This window comes from Myxocyprinus asiaticus, chromosome 21 (genome assembly GCF_019703515.2).
Source record: "Myxocyprinus asiaticus isolate MX2 ecotype Aquarium Trade chromosome 21, UBuf_Myxa_2, whole genome shotgun sequence".
Classification (NCBI taxonomy): domain Eukaryota; kingdom Metazoa; phylum Chordata; class Actinopteri; order Cypriniformes; family Catostomidae; genus Myxocyprinus; species Myxocyprinus asiaticus.
The window spans coordinates 22,018,811-22,035,256 of NC_059364.1; positions in this window are offsets into that span (position 1 = coordinate 22,018,811).

Genomic DNA, 16,446 nt, shown 5'->3' on the forward strand with positions numbered 1-16,446 from the left:
GTGAAAGGAGCATTCCAGCTGCTGTTAACACAAGATGGAACTCAACACTGAGACAGGTACGGGCAGTAATTGAGTGTGATCATCCAATGGTCAGTTGTGTTCTGGAAAAGTCTGGACATAAGGAGCTGTTGTTCACAACAAGGGAGTGGAATCAGTTGAAGGAGTTGGTGGACATCCTGAAGCCATTTGCAGAGGCAACAGATTTGACCCAGGGGGAGAGGATGGTTACCATCAGCTCTGTTGTTCCCTCTGTTCTTGCTCTGAATCACCACTTGGAGAAGCTGAAGACTCCGGTCTGTTTCATAAGCAACCTGGTCAGAAGTCTGCAGGCATCCCTGACCAAAAGATTTCTTGGAATCTTCATCAGTGTGAAAATGGCAAGCACAAAAGATGGGACTACTGCGCCTTTTTCAGACCCAGTATACCTCAAAGCAGTTGTCTTGGATCCAAATTTTTCTTTGCAGTGGGTGGTGCACCATGTGCTTGTCAACCCTGAAGTCAAGGAAGTGGTTACACAAGGAGTGAAGGGTAAATAAATATTATCATGATTAATGATTTTTTCTCCCATGGCACACATTAAATGATTGAAACAATAATATATTTTTAGTTTAACTTACTGCATCATTAGCAACATTGTAATGGTAATAGTTGCCTGTTGCGGTGTTCATCCTATGCCAGAGTTGATCTTGCAAGATGCTGTCGAGGATGTAGGGGCTGCTTCATGGATTGAGCATGAAGAGCAAGAGGGTCAGCAGCCTGAACAGGAGGAGGAACTGTTTGCAGCATATCGTAAGAGACCAAGGAAGTCTATTGGGACCACTCCAGCACAAGAGCTAAGTCACTACCTTGACATTTCTGAAGGACAGAATGCTCTCTTGTTCTGGGCTATAAACATGAAAACACTTCCTGCACTATTTCGAGTGGCCATCAGGGTCTTGGCAGTTCCTGCCTCTAGTTCTGCAGTGGAGCGTGTTTTCAGCCATGGAGGCATCATACTACGGCCCCATCGTGCACAAATGACTGACAGACTTTTGGCCAATTTGATCTTTTGCAAGTGCAATGCATCATAGGGCCCAAAGAGAAGAACAGTTACCCTCAATAACTCAAACATTCACTCACTGACTCACATTTACACTCTCTTTCCCTCTCTCAAATCTAAAGTATGGTACGTAGCAGCAGCAGTTCTATATGACTGTCTATCTGGGTTATTCTGTATCCATGTTTCCACCTTCTCTTGCACACACACACATATGTAAACACACATACACACAGACACACACTTGTAAAGTGTGGTAACAATTATTTTGTTCTGCAAATATATTTCCTCTCGCATGTTTTTCTTAATCTATTTTCTTAAGGTACCAATAACATAATTGTTCTAGGGGTTAGATATAAAAACACTCACTGACACATTCTCTCTCACACACATGCAAAGTGTGTAGCAGTTGTACTATTTTTATAGAAAGATTTTGTCTTTTTTTTTTTTTTACTCTGTTACCAATAAAAGTTTTTTTTACTCCTTTTCCTTAAGTTTATGTCACACTTGAAACTTTCAAGCACATCCTAAGGAAAACAAATTGAACTGAGATAGATGGGTGCGCTTAGTGAAAAAATAGTCTATACCGCATCTCAAATGAAGTTAAACTGTGAAGCGATGAACATATTTTAAAAGCCTTCTGGATAAAATTAGTATAAATTTACTATAGTAATTAATACTCTGACAATAATTTGGGCAAAGCACACTAATAACTTGTTTAAGACTTGAAGCTAAAAGTTGAGGACTTGTAAATTGACTTGGGACTTGCCTGTGTTGACTTGGGACTTGACTCGGGACTTAAATGCAATGACTTGAGACTTGGAAAACAATGACTTGGTCCCACCTCTGTTAATTAGACCATGTACTGTTGCAGTCTCTTATAAAGTTACCGGCCCTGGCTGGCACTGGCACTGAACAACAACCTGTCATTTGGCGAGTGTTAATTTTGGACCCTGTGCATACGCATTGACTTCATGCCTCTACTGTATATCCAACATAGTCTCATGACAACTCATAATAATTTGTATGAGATGGCAAACCATAAGATAATGTACGACATAGCTCATTTTAGGCAATACAAATGATTGATGTACAGTATGTCAATATCCTGTAATATGCTCATCCCTCATCTCGTTCCAATCCCCAATTTCTTTCTTCTATGGTACACAAACGTTTTTTCCTGTTAAAGTCATTGTTAGGTTAAAGGTTTAGGTAAAGGTTTAGATTATATTGTAGGTTTGGGCAACATGATCACACGGGAAGTTGGCATGCTGTTTCCGAAAGTTCTGTCACCCTACTCTGTAAAAAAATAAATAAATAAATAAATAAATAAAATAAAAGTAAAAAAAAAAACGGTAAAATGTCCGGCAGCAAAAGTTGCCAAACAGTTACCATAAAATTACAGTAAAATACTATACTTAATTCAACAATGAATTACTGTAAAATTACAGCTTTTCCCTGTATATATTCTTTGTAATTTTACGGCCAAATTTTTGTAGAACTAAAAAATTGTATTGTTAGAAAACATGTCTAAAATGTAATAAAATCAAGGAAATACTGCATAAATACAATTAAAGCCCACAATTTGAAGGTTGCTATCTTTTCAATAACAGCAGAATTATGTTGTTTCATAGAATTATTCAATCAATCTACAACATGCGCCTGTCAAAGTACACCTTTTTAAAAGTAAAATAAAGATTTTTTTTTTTAAATTAACAGTCACTTTACTGTTTTTTTAAATCTTATTAAAAAATTTTCAACAGAGGTAGTCAATAAATGTTCTTAACCTATAAACTTACAATGGATAACCGTTAAATATTGGTTGACCTGCCCACAAACTATTACGATGTCTTGTTTATCCATGAGATCTCACTGTTACAGCACTGGATTCTATTGGTTAAATACAGAACAATAATGTAAAATTACATGTAATTAACCCTATATAAAAGTTTATGGTTAGTGTGTTCACAGATCTAAGCTTTTATTTTATGTGATCATTCAATCTATTCACAGAAATTTGGCATTATGAAACATTTATATACCATAATAAAAACCAATATGTAAAAATACGTCTAAATTTCTAAAATCAGATAATCCATTAAATATGCAACACTTTCCAATTCATTTACAGTGCTTGGGATATAATAACATTTTAAGTTTCTGTTAAAATCACCTTAAGATCTACCAATTTTACAATATATTCCTGTAAGTATACATATTTTTGTGGTTAATTTGTTCTTCAAATTACAGGTTTTATACAGGAATCAATATGCTTAATTATGTGAACATTTTATTTCAACAGATAAAAGAATGGTGTACTTTAATTTTACATAAATACACACCAACCAATACACTATTGCTCTTTTAAAACAATGAAGCTATTGGCCAGAACAATAAAAGTGCAACAAAAATACATGCTTTCAATCTTTTATTTTGACATTTGAAATTCAACAATCATGACAACTGAACCTACCATTCAAAATAAACACCAAATGGAAGCAAAGAAATGGTTATTGTGGATCTTTACAATAATGCTTCTAAGGTTTTAAAGATTTATAATAATGTGTATCTAAAATATAAACAATAATGTGAATAACGGCACGAATTACCTTCTATATAGTTCTCAATTTATCTGTAGTATGGACTTATCAAAATACATTTATTAAAAGATTCAGATTAGGACTGCATGGGGAAAATGTTATTTGGACATGGTGGTACTGCCATGTAGGGGTGGGAATTTAGGGCAATCTCACGATTCAGTCTGATTCCGATTCTTGGTGTTACAGTTTGATATAAATCAATTCTTAATTCACGACTCAAAACAATTCGATTCAATAAAAAGAACACTGTGTGTCAGACCCGACTTCCTCTGCCCACTGAGCTGCAAATGAAGCATTAAGCTGCTCTTGATGAGAGACATTGTCTGACTAACAGAAATATATTTATAATATATATATATATATATATATGTGTGTGTGTGTGTGTGTACAGGTGCATCTAAAAAAATTAGAATATCGTGGAAAAGTTTCTTCATAAAGTTTTTTTTTCCGTAATTTTATTCAAAAAGTGGAACTTTCATATATTCTAGATTTATTACACATAAAGTGAAATATTTCAAGCCTTTTTTTGTTGTAATCTTGATGATTACGGCTTACAGCTCATGGAAATCAAAAATTCAGTATCTCAAAATATTAGAATAAAGAATTTATAATACAGAAATGTTGACCTGAAAAGAGCTCTAATCAGCTAATTAACTCAAAACACCTTCAAAGGTTTCCTGAGCTTTTAATCTCTCAGTCTGGTTCAGTACACACAACCACAATCATGGGGAAGACTGCTGACTTGACAAGTAAATTTTGCATTTAATTTGGAAATCAAGGTCCCAGAGTCTGGTGGAAGAGTGGAGAGGTACAGAATCCAAGTTGCTTGAAGTCCAGTCTGAAGTTTCCACAGTCAGTGATGATTTGGGGTGCCATGTCATCTGCTGGTGTTGGTCCACTGTGTTTTCTCAAGTCGAGAGTCAATGCAGCCATCTACCAGGAGATTTTAGAGCACTTCATGCTTCCATCTGCTGACAAGCTTTATGGAGATTCTGATTTACTTTTCCAGCAGGACTTGGCATCTGCCCACAGTGCCAAAACTACTAGTAACTGGTTTGCTGACTATGGTATTACTGTTCTTGATTGGCCAGCCAACTCGCCTGACCTGAACCCCATAGAGAATCTATGGGGTATTGTCAAGAGGAAAATGAGAGACACCAGACCCAACAATACAGACGAGCTGAAGGCCACTATCAAAGCAACCTGGGCTTCCATAACACCTCAGCAGTTCCACAGGCTGATTGCCTCCATGCCACGCCGCATTGATGCAGATTGTTTATTTCCATGAGCTTAAGCCGTAATCATCAAGATTACAAAAAAAAAAAAAAAGGCTAGAAATATTTCACTTTGTGTAATGAATCTAGAATATATGAAAGTTCCACTTTTTGAATTAAATTACCAAAAAAAATGTACTTTTCCACAATATTCTAATTTTCTGAGATGCCCCTGTATATACACTATATTGCCAAAAGTATTCGCTCACCCATCCAAATAATTGAATTCAGGTGTTCCAATCACTTCCATGGCCACAGGTGTATAAAATGAAGCACCTAGGCATGCAGACTGCTTCTACAAACATTTGTGAAAGAATGGGCCGCTCTCAGGAGCTCAGTGAATTCCAGCGTGGTACTGTAATAGGATGCCACCTGTGCAACAAGTCCAGTCGTGAAATTTCCTCGCTACTAAATATTCCACAGTCAACTGTCAGTGGTATTATAACAAAGTGGAAGCGATTGGGAATGACAGCAACTCAGCCACGAAGTGGTAGGCCACGTAAAATGACAGAGCGGGGTCAGTGGATGCTGAGGCGCATAGTGCCAGGGGTCGCCAACTTTCTGCAGAGTCAATCGCTACAGACCTCCAAAGTTCATGTGGCCTTCAGATTAGCTCAAGAACAGTGCGTAGAGAGCTTCATGGAATGGGTTTCCATGGCCGAGCAGCTGCATCCAAGCCATACATCACCAAGTGCAATGCAAAGCGTTGGATGGAGTGGTGTAAAGCACGCCGCCACTGGACTCTAGAGCAGTGGAGACGCGTTCTCTGGAGTGACGAATCACGCTTCTCCATCTGGCAATCTGATGGACGAGTCTGGGTTAGGCGGTTGCCAGGAGAACGGTACTTGTCTGACTGCATTGTGCCAACTGTGAAGTTTGGTGGAGGGGGGATTATGGTGTGGGGTTGTTTTTCAGGAGCTGGGCTTGGCCCCTTAGTTCCAGTGAAAGGAACTCTGAATGCTTCAGCATACCAAGAGATTTTGGACAATTCCATGCTCCCAACTTTGTGGGAACAGTTTGGGGATGGCCCCTTCCTGTTCCAACATGACTGCGCACCAGTGCACAAAGCAAGGTCCATAAAGACATGGATGAGCGAGTTTGGTGTCGAAGAACTTGACTGGCCTGCACAGAGTCCTGACCTCAACCCGATAGAGCACCTTTGGGATGAATTAGAGCGAAGACTGGGAGCCAGGACTTCTTGTCCAAAATCAGTGTCTGACCTCACAAATGCGCTTCTGGAAGAATGGTCAAAAATTCCCATAAACACACTCCTAAACCTTGTGGAAAGCCTTCCCAGAAGAGTTGAAGCTGTTATAGCTGCAAAGGGTGGGCCGACGTCATATTAAACCCTATGGATTAAGAATGGGATGTCACTTAAGTTCATATGCGTCTAAAGGCAGATGAGTGAATACTTTTGGCAATATAGTGTATGTGTATAATATATATATATACATACATACATACATACATATACACACACACACACACACACACACATAATAAATGGCTTCATATGATCACTATCCTTAAATAAAAGACAATTTCACAATTTCTGCCAGGGTATGCAAAATTTTGAGCACAACTGTATGTGTGTGTGTGTATATACACACACACACGTATACAGTTGTGCTCAAAAGTTTGCATACCTTGGCAGAAATTGTGAAATTGTCTTTTATTTACGGATAGTGATCATATGAAGCCATTTATTATCACATAGTTGTTTGGCTCCTTTTTAAATCATAATGACAACAGAAATCACCCAAATGGCCCTGATCAAAAGTTTACATACCCTTGAATGTTTGGCCTTGTTACAGACACACAAGGTGACACACACAGGTTTAAATGGCAATTAAAGGTTAATTTCCCATACCTGTGGCTTTTTAAATTGCAATTAGTGTCTGTGTATAAATAGTCAATGAGTTTGTTAGCTCTCACGTGGATGCACTGAGCAGGCTAGATACTTAGTTCTTTTCTGCTCCCCATGGCTGTCAAAAGACCTGCGTAACAAGGTAATGGAACTTTATAAAGATGGAAAAGGATATAAAAAGATATCCAAAGCCTTGAAAATGCCAGTCAGTACTGTTCAATCACTTATTAAGAAGTGGAAAATTCAGGGATCTCTTGATACCAAGCCAAGATCAGGTAGACCAAGAAAGATTTCAGCAACAACTGCCAAAACCCACATGTAACCTTAGGAGAAATACAGGCTGCTCTGGAAAAAGATGGTGTGGTTGTTTCATCAACTGTACGTATATACATATATATAAATGTATATAAGTGTGTGTGTGTGTGTGTGTGTGTGTGTGTGTGTATATATATATATATATATATATATATATATATATATATATATATATACACACACACACACAGTCATGTGAAAAAGAAAGTACACCCTCCTTGAATTCTATGGTTTTACATATCAGGACATAATAAAAATAATCTGGTCCTTAGCAAGTCTTAAAATTAGGTAAATACAACCTCCTATGAACAACACATGCATATTACACCATGTCATGATCTATTTAACAAAAATAAAGCCAAAATGGAGAAGCCATTTTGTGTGTAAGGTGTGTGTTAACACGATGCCGAGGAGGAAAGACATCAGCAGTGATCTTAGAGAAGCAATTGTTGCTGCCCATCAATCTGGGAAGGGTTATAAGGCCATTTCCAAACAATTTAAAGTCCATTATTCTACAGTGAGAATGAATATTCACAAGTGGAAAACATTCAAGACAGTTGCCAATCTTCCCAGGAGTGGACGTCCCAGCAAATTCACCCCAAGGTCAGACCGTGCAATGCTCAGAGAAATTGCAAAAAACCCAAGCGTTACATCTCAGACTCTACAGGCCTCAGTTAGCATGTTAAATGTTAAAGTTCATGACAGTACAATTAGAAAAAGACTGAACAATTATGGTTTGTTTGGAATGGTTGCCAGGAGAAGGTTAGGTTTGCAAAGTTGCATCTGAACAAACCACAAGACTTCTGGAACAATGTCCTTTGGACAGATGAGACCAAAGTGGAGATGTTTGGCCATAATGCACACAGCACAAACACCTCATACCAACTGTCAAGCACAGTGGTGAAGGGGTGATGATTTGGGCTTGTTTTGCAGCCAGAGGACCTGGGCACCTAGCAGGCATTGAGTCGACCATGAACTCCTCTGTATACCAAAGTATTCTAGAGTCAAAAGTGAGGCAATCTGTCCGACAGATAAAGCTTGGCCGAAATTGGGTCATGCAACAGGACAATGATCCCAAGCACACCAGCAAATCTACAACAGAATGGCTGAAAAAGAAAAGAATCAAGGTGTTGCAATGGCCCAGTCAAAGTCCAGACCTCAACCCGATTGAAATGCTGTGGTGGGACCTTAAGAGAGTTGTGCATAAACAAATGCCTGCAAACCTCAATAAACTGAAGCAACATTGTAAAGAAGAGTGGGCCAAAATTCCTCCACAACGATGTGAGAGACATACAGAAAACAATTACTTGAAGTTATTGCTGCTAAAGATGGTTCTACAAGCTATTGAATAGTTTTTCACACATGGCTTCTCCATTTTGGCTTTGTTTTTGTTAAATAAATCATGACATGGTGTAATATGTCATGTGGTGTTGTTCATCTGAGGTTGTATTTACCTAAATTTAAGACCTGCTAAGGACCAGATGATTATTATTATGTCTTGATACATAAAACCATAGAATTTAAGGAGGGTTTACTTTCTTTTTCACATGACTGTGTATGTAAATATTAAGAACACAAACCAGCAACTTGAAGGACTAAGCAGCCATGCTACACTTTGTATATGCCTCTAGAACAGTGTTTCCCACACATAGACTTTACTTGGGTGGGCCGCCCAGGTATATTAACAGCCACCCAGTAGGGGTGTAAGCGGTACGTGTATTCGTCCCGAACCGTTCGGTACAGGACGTTCAGTATGCAACTTCCTCGGATCGGTATGCCCTGTGACCCAAACTATTACTGACAAAATAGTCTATATCTACTACTCGCACGCGCAGAACAGAAATTCTAAGCGCAAGTTTTACCCAGAACATTTTGGCAGTGCACCAGTTGCTGTCTATCAGCTGTAGCATGCTAGTCAGCTTAGCCAGGTTAGTCAAGCTCATTTAGTGTCAATGCCTTCGAATGGTGAACACAAATGAGAGACCAGAGCTGGAGGATCCTCCCGTGACATTTAGATCCACTGTATGGGAGCATTTTGGTTTCCCGGTTAGTTACGATGGGCAAGAATGAGTGTCAAACTGTATGCCGAAATTGTTTAACCGAAGTTGGTTATGTCTGTGGAAACACGTCAAACATGACATTTATGACGCCATCACCCGAATGTGTTGATTAGTGGAACGAGATAAAAATGGACTGGAAGGTGAGTCCTTCTCCCCCCCACAGCGTTCAGGCAGCCTCTCACTGCAGATTCGGACCATGCCAAAGCAATAACTAATGCTATAGGTGTGTTTTTCACTGCAGATATGTGACCATACTCGGTCGTAGAGAATACAGAATTTAAGCATATGACCGGAGTCAGACCTCCGACCCCCAGCGGACAGAATGCCCCTCCGCGTTCCCGGCGTCCCGTGGAGACACTCCTCCGCCCCTGGCAGTGGCCCTACCACTCCAGGCGGTCGGGGAGTCACTTCCCTCCACCCCCCACGGACGGCGGTCTTCTCTCGACCCCTCCGCATTCCTGGGGGACGGCAGGGCACTCCTCCGCCCCCGGCAGCGGCTCCCTCGCTCCAGGCAGTTGGGGAGTCCCATCCCCACTCGCCTCGCGGACGGCGGCCGTTCCCCGCGTCCAGGTGGTCAGGCTACTCCGTCCCCCGTCAGACGGCAGCGGCGCTCCCCTGGGTGGACGGCAGTGTCGAGGACTCTGAGACGGGAATCCCTCCTCCTTCCCGGGTTTCGGCACCAGTGTAAGGGGGTTCAGTGGAAAATAGGAGGCGAGAACCAGCTTAATAATATAAACAATAATTTAATAAACAACTTAAACAAAACACACAACTATAAACACACAGTACAGCTGTCTGTCATTCTCTGTCTCTCGAACTGTCGTCCCCGGCCGCCTTTTTCCCTCGCGCGCCCCATCAGGCTGATTGGGGACCGGGTGTGTCTCATTCCATCCCGGCCCCGCCCTCCTCGGCTCTATAGACATCAAAACCCTGCAGATCACTGATTGGTCAGAGAGAATCGTCACTACCAGCGTCTCTGGATTTGCGACACGAGACATCAACCCACTAGTTTTAAAATTAGCAACAGCGATAGCAATATAATTTGTACACGCAACTTTCAAATTGTAAAAAGAAATGGCTGTGCGCAAAACCACGCCGTGGTCAATAAACGAGGTGCAGACGTTCCTCTCGTTAGCGACGAACGAAACGACACAAAACGAAAAAGTCTTTCAAGAAGTGTCTCAGCTTTTAGCTGCACACGGCTACCATCGGACCTACCAACAGTGTAGGGAAAAGTAAAAAAAAAAAAAAACATAAAAGTGACTACAGAACCATCAAGGACCACAACAGCCGGGTTCAAACAGAAGAAAGTGGAAGTGGTTCAACCAAATGGACACTATCTATGGCAATAAACCGGCAAGCAATGGGAGGGCGAGTGCCCTGGACTCGGCCACGGCGTTGCTGGAGTCCACGATGGAGGATGGTACTTTTGTTACGTTAACTCTATATTCTGCTTGAAAGCTTCACTTTATTTAGTTGACTAGCTACTGGAAAGCTTGCTTCTAAAACAGCAGTAGAGGCAGTGCAACTATTGACGATCAGCCTATAATCCCACCCACGTTGAGGCGGAAAAGCAAGCAAGTAAAGCAAGCAGAGTCGAGTCAAACCGTAATGTGCAGTGGAAAAGTGCCAAAAGTGCTTGACCCTCGCTACAATGTGCCTTCACGTGCATTTTTGTCAGTCCATTGTGCCTGCCCAGTATAAATCAGCGCAAGCTGCAGCTGTTCAGGAATTATCAGCAGGTCAGAGTCTTACGATGGAGCATTACTGACATTTGTGTTATTTATTTTTTCTTATTGACAGTATGACAGTATGCATTAAATCTACAGTAAGAATTATGGCCAATGAGCCACTGTTGAATGTTTGCATTTTTCAAAATAAATAAATAAAAATCATTGCTATAAATGATGATGTCATCTAAATAGGCAGTGGCGTAAGCTGAATGCGGCCTGAGGATTCGGTTCATGAGACGCTGAAACGTAGCCGGGGCCCCAAACAAACCGAACGGAAGTGTCACAAATTGGTGTAATCCAAACGGTGTGGAGAAGGCGGTTTTCTCACGGGAAATTGGTGTCAAGGGGATCTGCCAATAACCCTTCGTCAAATCCAATGTCGAATAAAAACGAGCAGTGCCCAACCGATCGAGCAACTCATCAACGCGAGGCATTGGTTATGCATCAAATTTAGACACCGTGTTGACTTTTCTATAATCCACACAGAATCGCACAGACCCGTCACTCTTAGGCACTAGAACAACTGGGCTGGACCAATCACTGTGGGATTCTTCTGTTACCCCCATATCAAGCATCGCATCCAATTCCTCCCGAACAATTTTCTTTTTGTGTTCGGGTAGTCGATAGGGGCGGCTACGTACCACCACCCCCGGCTCGGTCTCGATGTGGTGATGGATGAGGTTTGTACGTCCCGGTAGAGGGGAAAACACATCTGCAAACTCCTGTTGCAACCTGGCAACCTCCGCGAGTTGGCTCGGTGAGAGGTGGTCTCCGCAAGTGACCGGGGTGAACTGTTTATGTTTTGAGCTCACCTCCGGTCCGAGCTCCGCCTTCTCGGGAACCACCGTAGCCAACGTCACGGGGACCGCCTCCCTCCACAATTTTAGGAGATTGAGGTGGTATATTTGACGTGCGTCCCCTCTATCGGATCGTTTAACCTCATAATCGAGATCTCCCACTCGTCGTGTGACCTCAAAGGGTCCTTGCCACTTGGCGAGTAATTTAGAGCTCGATGTGGGAAGCAATACAAGCACTTTATCTCCCGGTGCAAATTCCCTTAGCTGAGTTCCCCTGTCATACAGTCGGCGCTGTCGTTCTTGAGCTTGGAGCAAATTCTCCTGTGTTAGTTGCCCCAAGGTGTGGAGTTTTGCTCTAAGATCAAGAACGTACTGAATTTCATTTTTACTGTTCGAAGGTCCTTCCTCCCAGGCTTCTCGCAATACATCAAGCACGCCGCGTGGGCGTCGCCCATACAGCAGCTCGAATGGGGAGAAGCCAGTTGAGGCTTGCGGGACCTCTCGTACTGCAAATAACAGGGGGTCGAGCCATTTATCCCAATTTCTAGCATCGTCGTGCACGAACTTACGAATCATGTTTTTGAGGGTTTTATTAAATCGTTCCACCAGGCCATCCGTTTGAGGATGGTATACACTGGTGCGAATCGATTTAATATTTAATAACTCGTACAGTTCGCGTAGTGTCCATGACATAAACGTTGTGCCTTGATCGGTGAGGATTTCTTTCGGAATCCCCACCCGGGAGATTATTTTGAAGAGTGCCTCCGCAACACTGCGTGCTGAGATGTTGCGAAGAGGCACTGCTTCCGGATATCGCGTTGCATAGTCCACTAGGACCAATACAAAGCGATGTCCGCATGCTGACCGTTCTAATGGCGCCGGCCCGGTCGGGGGCAGCCTGTGGGAGGTCAGAGACCCGCACCACCATCCCCAGCTCCATCAGAGGGCACTGATCTCAGAAGTGGCTCGGGTCTCCGCACCTCCAGCAGGCCGGCCCAGGCGCCACGCCCGCACTTGCGTCGGCGGGCGCCCCCCCCTGAGGGGGAGAGCGGCGGGGCACTGGAGTAGGGGAAGGTGTCGCCTCCCACACCCGGGGAACTGGTCTCAGGGGCTGGGTTCCTCCTCGTCTGTGTGGGGCAGGAACGGGACCTGGAGAGAGAGCAGACGAGAGAGAGAGAGGGGAGGGGGAAGAAACAGAGGGAGGAGAGAGAAGGTAGGAGGGATCTTCTGTCCTCGGGATTGCCGCCATGTGGTCCTCCGCAAGTCGGATAGCTTCCTCCAACGACGCCGGGCGGTGGCACTGGACCCACTCCGCCGTTCCTTTTGGCAGTCCAACTATGAACTGTTTCAGTACCACCTGGTCGATAATTCCCTGGACGTCGCGATCCCCCGCTAACAGCCATCTTCGGCAGGCGTCACGGAGCCGCTGGGCAAAGGCAAACGGGCGGTCAGAGCTTTCCAACTTCAAGCTCTGGAAGAGTTGACGACTTTCCTCCGGAGTGCGACCAACCCATTGCAAGATGGCTTTTTTTAGATCTCCGTAGGCCAGGAGGCTCGACGCTGGCAGTTGTTGAGCCGCGAGCTGGGCTTCCCCGGACAGTAGTGGGATCAGTCGGGCTGCCCATTGGCCGAGTGGCCAGCCCCAGATCTCGGCGGTCCGCTCAAACAAATCCAGGAAAGCCTCGGGGTCGTCCGCCGCCCCCATTTTCTGTAAAGCTGGCGGGGGTAACGCCGTGGGTGTGTCCGGGGTCGCGGCTGAGGATGCCCCCTGGCTGAGGAGGCTCCGGATCGCCTGCCGGTCCTCGGCTTGAGCATGCATGAGCTCGACAAACCGGCGGTCTTGATCTTGCCGGAGCTCAAGCAGCGTTTGTTGGTGGTTCTGATGTAGGCTGGCGAGGGCTTGGAGGATCTCCGCCAACTGGGAGGACTCTACGGGACGACCTCCATCCATCTTCGACCCAAAACTTCAGTTCCCGGGTTTCGGCACCAGTGTAAAAGAGGACGCGAGAAGCAGTTTTTCCTTTTCCAGGTGACGCTTTTATTTCCCTTTTTCCTCGACAACACTTTATAATTACTTCCGTACACTCTAACCACACTAACACACACACACTGCTTCTACAAACAACTTCTACTATTCAGGAATGGTCACTCTGGCTCAGCTCTGTCATATCCAGTCTCTCCTCTGACCGTTGTGTCGCTCTCTTTATGCCGCTCTCCCCGTGCTCACTGAAATTAGAGACAGGTGTTAGACATAATTTAGCTCAGGAGTAAGTGCCCTTACCGCTTTCTCTCTCCGGAGAGATGCTTGACCACGCCCCCGCTGCCACATATATATATATATATATTATTATTTTTTTTAAAATTTTTTTTTTTGTTCCCTGCTGTACCGAAAACATACCAAACCGTGAATTTTGTGTACCGTTACACCCCTACCGCCCAGGTATAATTGGCAACCCATTTTAGCATTTTTTATTTTGAGAACGACACCATCTGCTATTTATTAATTAGTGGACAATCTCCCCTTGCTCTGCCTCCTCCCGTGCGGTCTACTGACAATCGCACATGCTCTGCAGAGAAACAGAGAGAGAGAGAGAGAGAGAGAGAGAGAGAGACATTCTCTGGTATTACGTTAGAAGACGACACGGTGGATATTTTACAAGCACGTGTAGGGCTTTACCGGTTGTTTAGATCAGGGTTACTATCAGAAATAATTCATAATTACTTCTGTAGTTATTAATCAATATTTAAATTAATTGGATCTAACTCATTAAAACCTCATATAGGACTCCAGTAAATGTAGTGTGCTACGTTTAGGAGCAAGTTTGGTTATTAGCAATAATTAATAATTATCAAAGATAATTATTAATTATTAAAATCAATAGAACATTGATGAGAATCAATGTTAGCTTTTTTTTAATCCTTTAAAATCAACACTTATCAATTGTTAACATCGATGAAACATTAAAATTAACACTAGCTTATTGATCATTCTAATTCAATCAAAGATAATTATCAATTATCAAAAATCTATAGAATATTAATAAGGATTAACATTGACGGGGCACCACCCTGAAATCAGGGACTAATAACCGAATATTAAAACAGTCTCAATATTAGATTGTTTTCTTAGGAAAATCGACATCCGAAGAATATCGATTTTCGGGGAAAAAAACAATGAATGAAGGTTTGAATCCGAGCACTGACATCCCGTCAGCATGACACAGGCGTATGCAAAACAAACCAAAACACTTCTCTTTGTAATATAAACGAAGTTTATTTATGCAGTAATATCAATTAATAATTAATACAATGCAGTCAATGAACTTCCGACTTACAACTACAAACTAAACAGTGATATGATTAGATATGGAAATAAAATAATCCTATAACACATAAGGTGTGTGTGTGTCAGTGTGGTTAGTGAGAGAGAGAGAGAGAGAGAGAGAGAGAGATTATTCAGTGACAGCCCGAAAGCTGATTTCGCGATAGCTGGAGATAAAGCAGCCGCGTTCATCACTCAGAGACGCGGTTTTACGAGCGAGGCTCGTAAAAGTCCCTTGTTATTTGACTCTTTAATGGATGAACTCAGTTGCTGTCTCACCCGCGATGGCGAAAATGCACAACAGTCCAATCTGGTTGGACCACAATACAGCAAAACAAATTCGTGATAATTAATACCCTGAGTATTAATAATGAGCGGACATGGCGATCCGTAAACTGTACAAGCAAAAACCTTGAAACACAAGAATAACACGCTATAATATTCTATCTCTGCCCAGCCGTAAACCTCTTACTTGAATCGCATGAGGACACAGGTAGAATGTGTTTTCCTCCGTCCTTTAACTTTGACCTTGTTCCTTGAGGCTCAGGTGATGACGGGCCGTTTCCTCGCGCTGTCGGCGGGCGGTACGGCTGTTGATTCTCGGCGGGCTGGCGGAGAACTCAGAAATGTCGACTTGATTGAAGATGGAAGAAATCTTTAATCTCTTCACTTCTGTAGGCCAACGGATGAAGATGTGAATTGCTCGGCAGTCTCCTTCGGATCCGTTAGTGTGTTCGGTCGAACACAGAGTAATCTCAACTCGTCCAGCGAGATGGAGATTGTATGGCTACAGTTTCAAGTCGGACATTACTTCCTTATGCCACGAGGTTGCACCGGAGAGCAGCAAAAAGCTACGTCCGTATTCGGTGAACGAAGTCGCCGGAAGCAACTTTGGAAGCATTTCAGAATTATTTGAAGTCCTGATGATGTCATGTTTGAGGGATGTTCTGTGGTGTGCCTCATCCAATAGGAGTTGAGAGCTCGATCCTTTAGAGGGCAAGGCTTCATGGATCTGTAGTCTGTTTTGGACTCCCTTTGTTTGATTTTGGCGCGATTTTTGTCAGTAAAATTTATGACTTAGAAGGAGGGGGCTTGAGGAATGTTTTTTTATGACTGTTAGGCCTGCCTTTGTCTTCTATCTGAATACATGAGGCCCAACATTCCCCCCTTTGTTCTGAAGAGTTGGTTGTTGTCCAGCATCTTTAGAGCAACTGAAGGGCCGAACAGTTGTTGTCGGTTCACAGTAACCTGTGGGTTACACCATCCATGTATTCCTGATAGGAAAGAGAAATGGTTGCACAGTCCATACAGTTCATTAGAGTTCACAGAGGTTTTATCGTCTGGACAGAGATTGAGGCACATCTGGGCATAGAACTTCTAGCTAATTCTAAAACTACATTCATCACACATAAACATTTCAAGTTATTGGAAGGCACAGCATT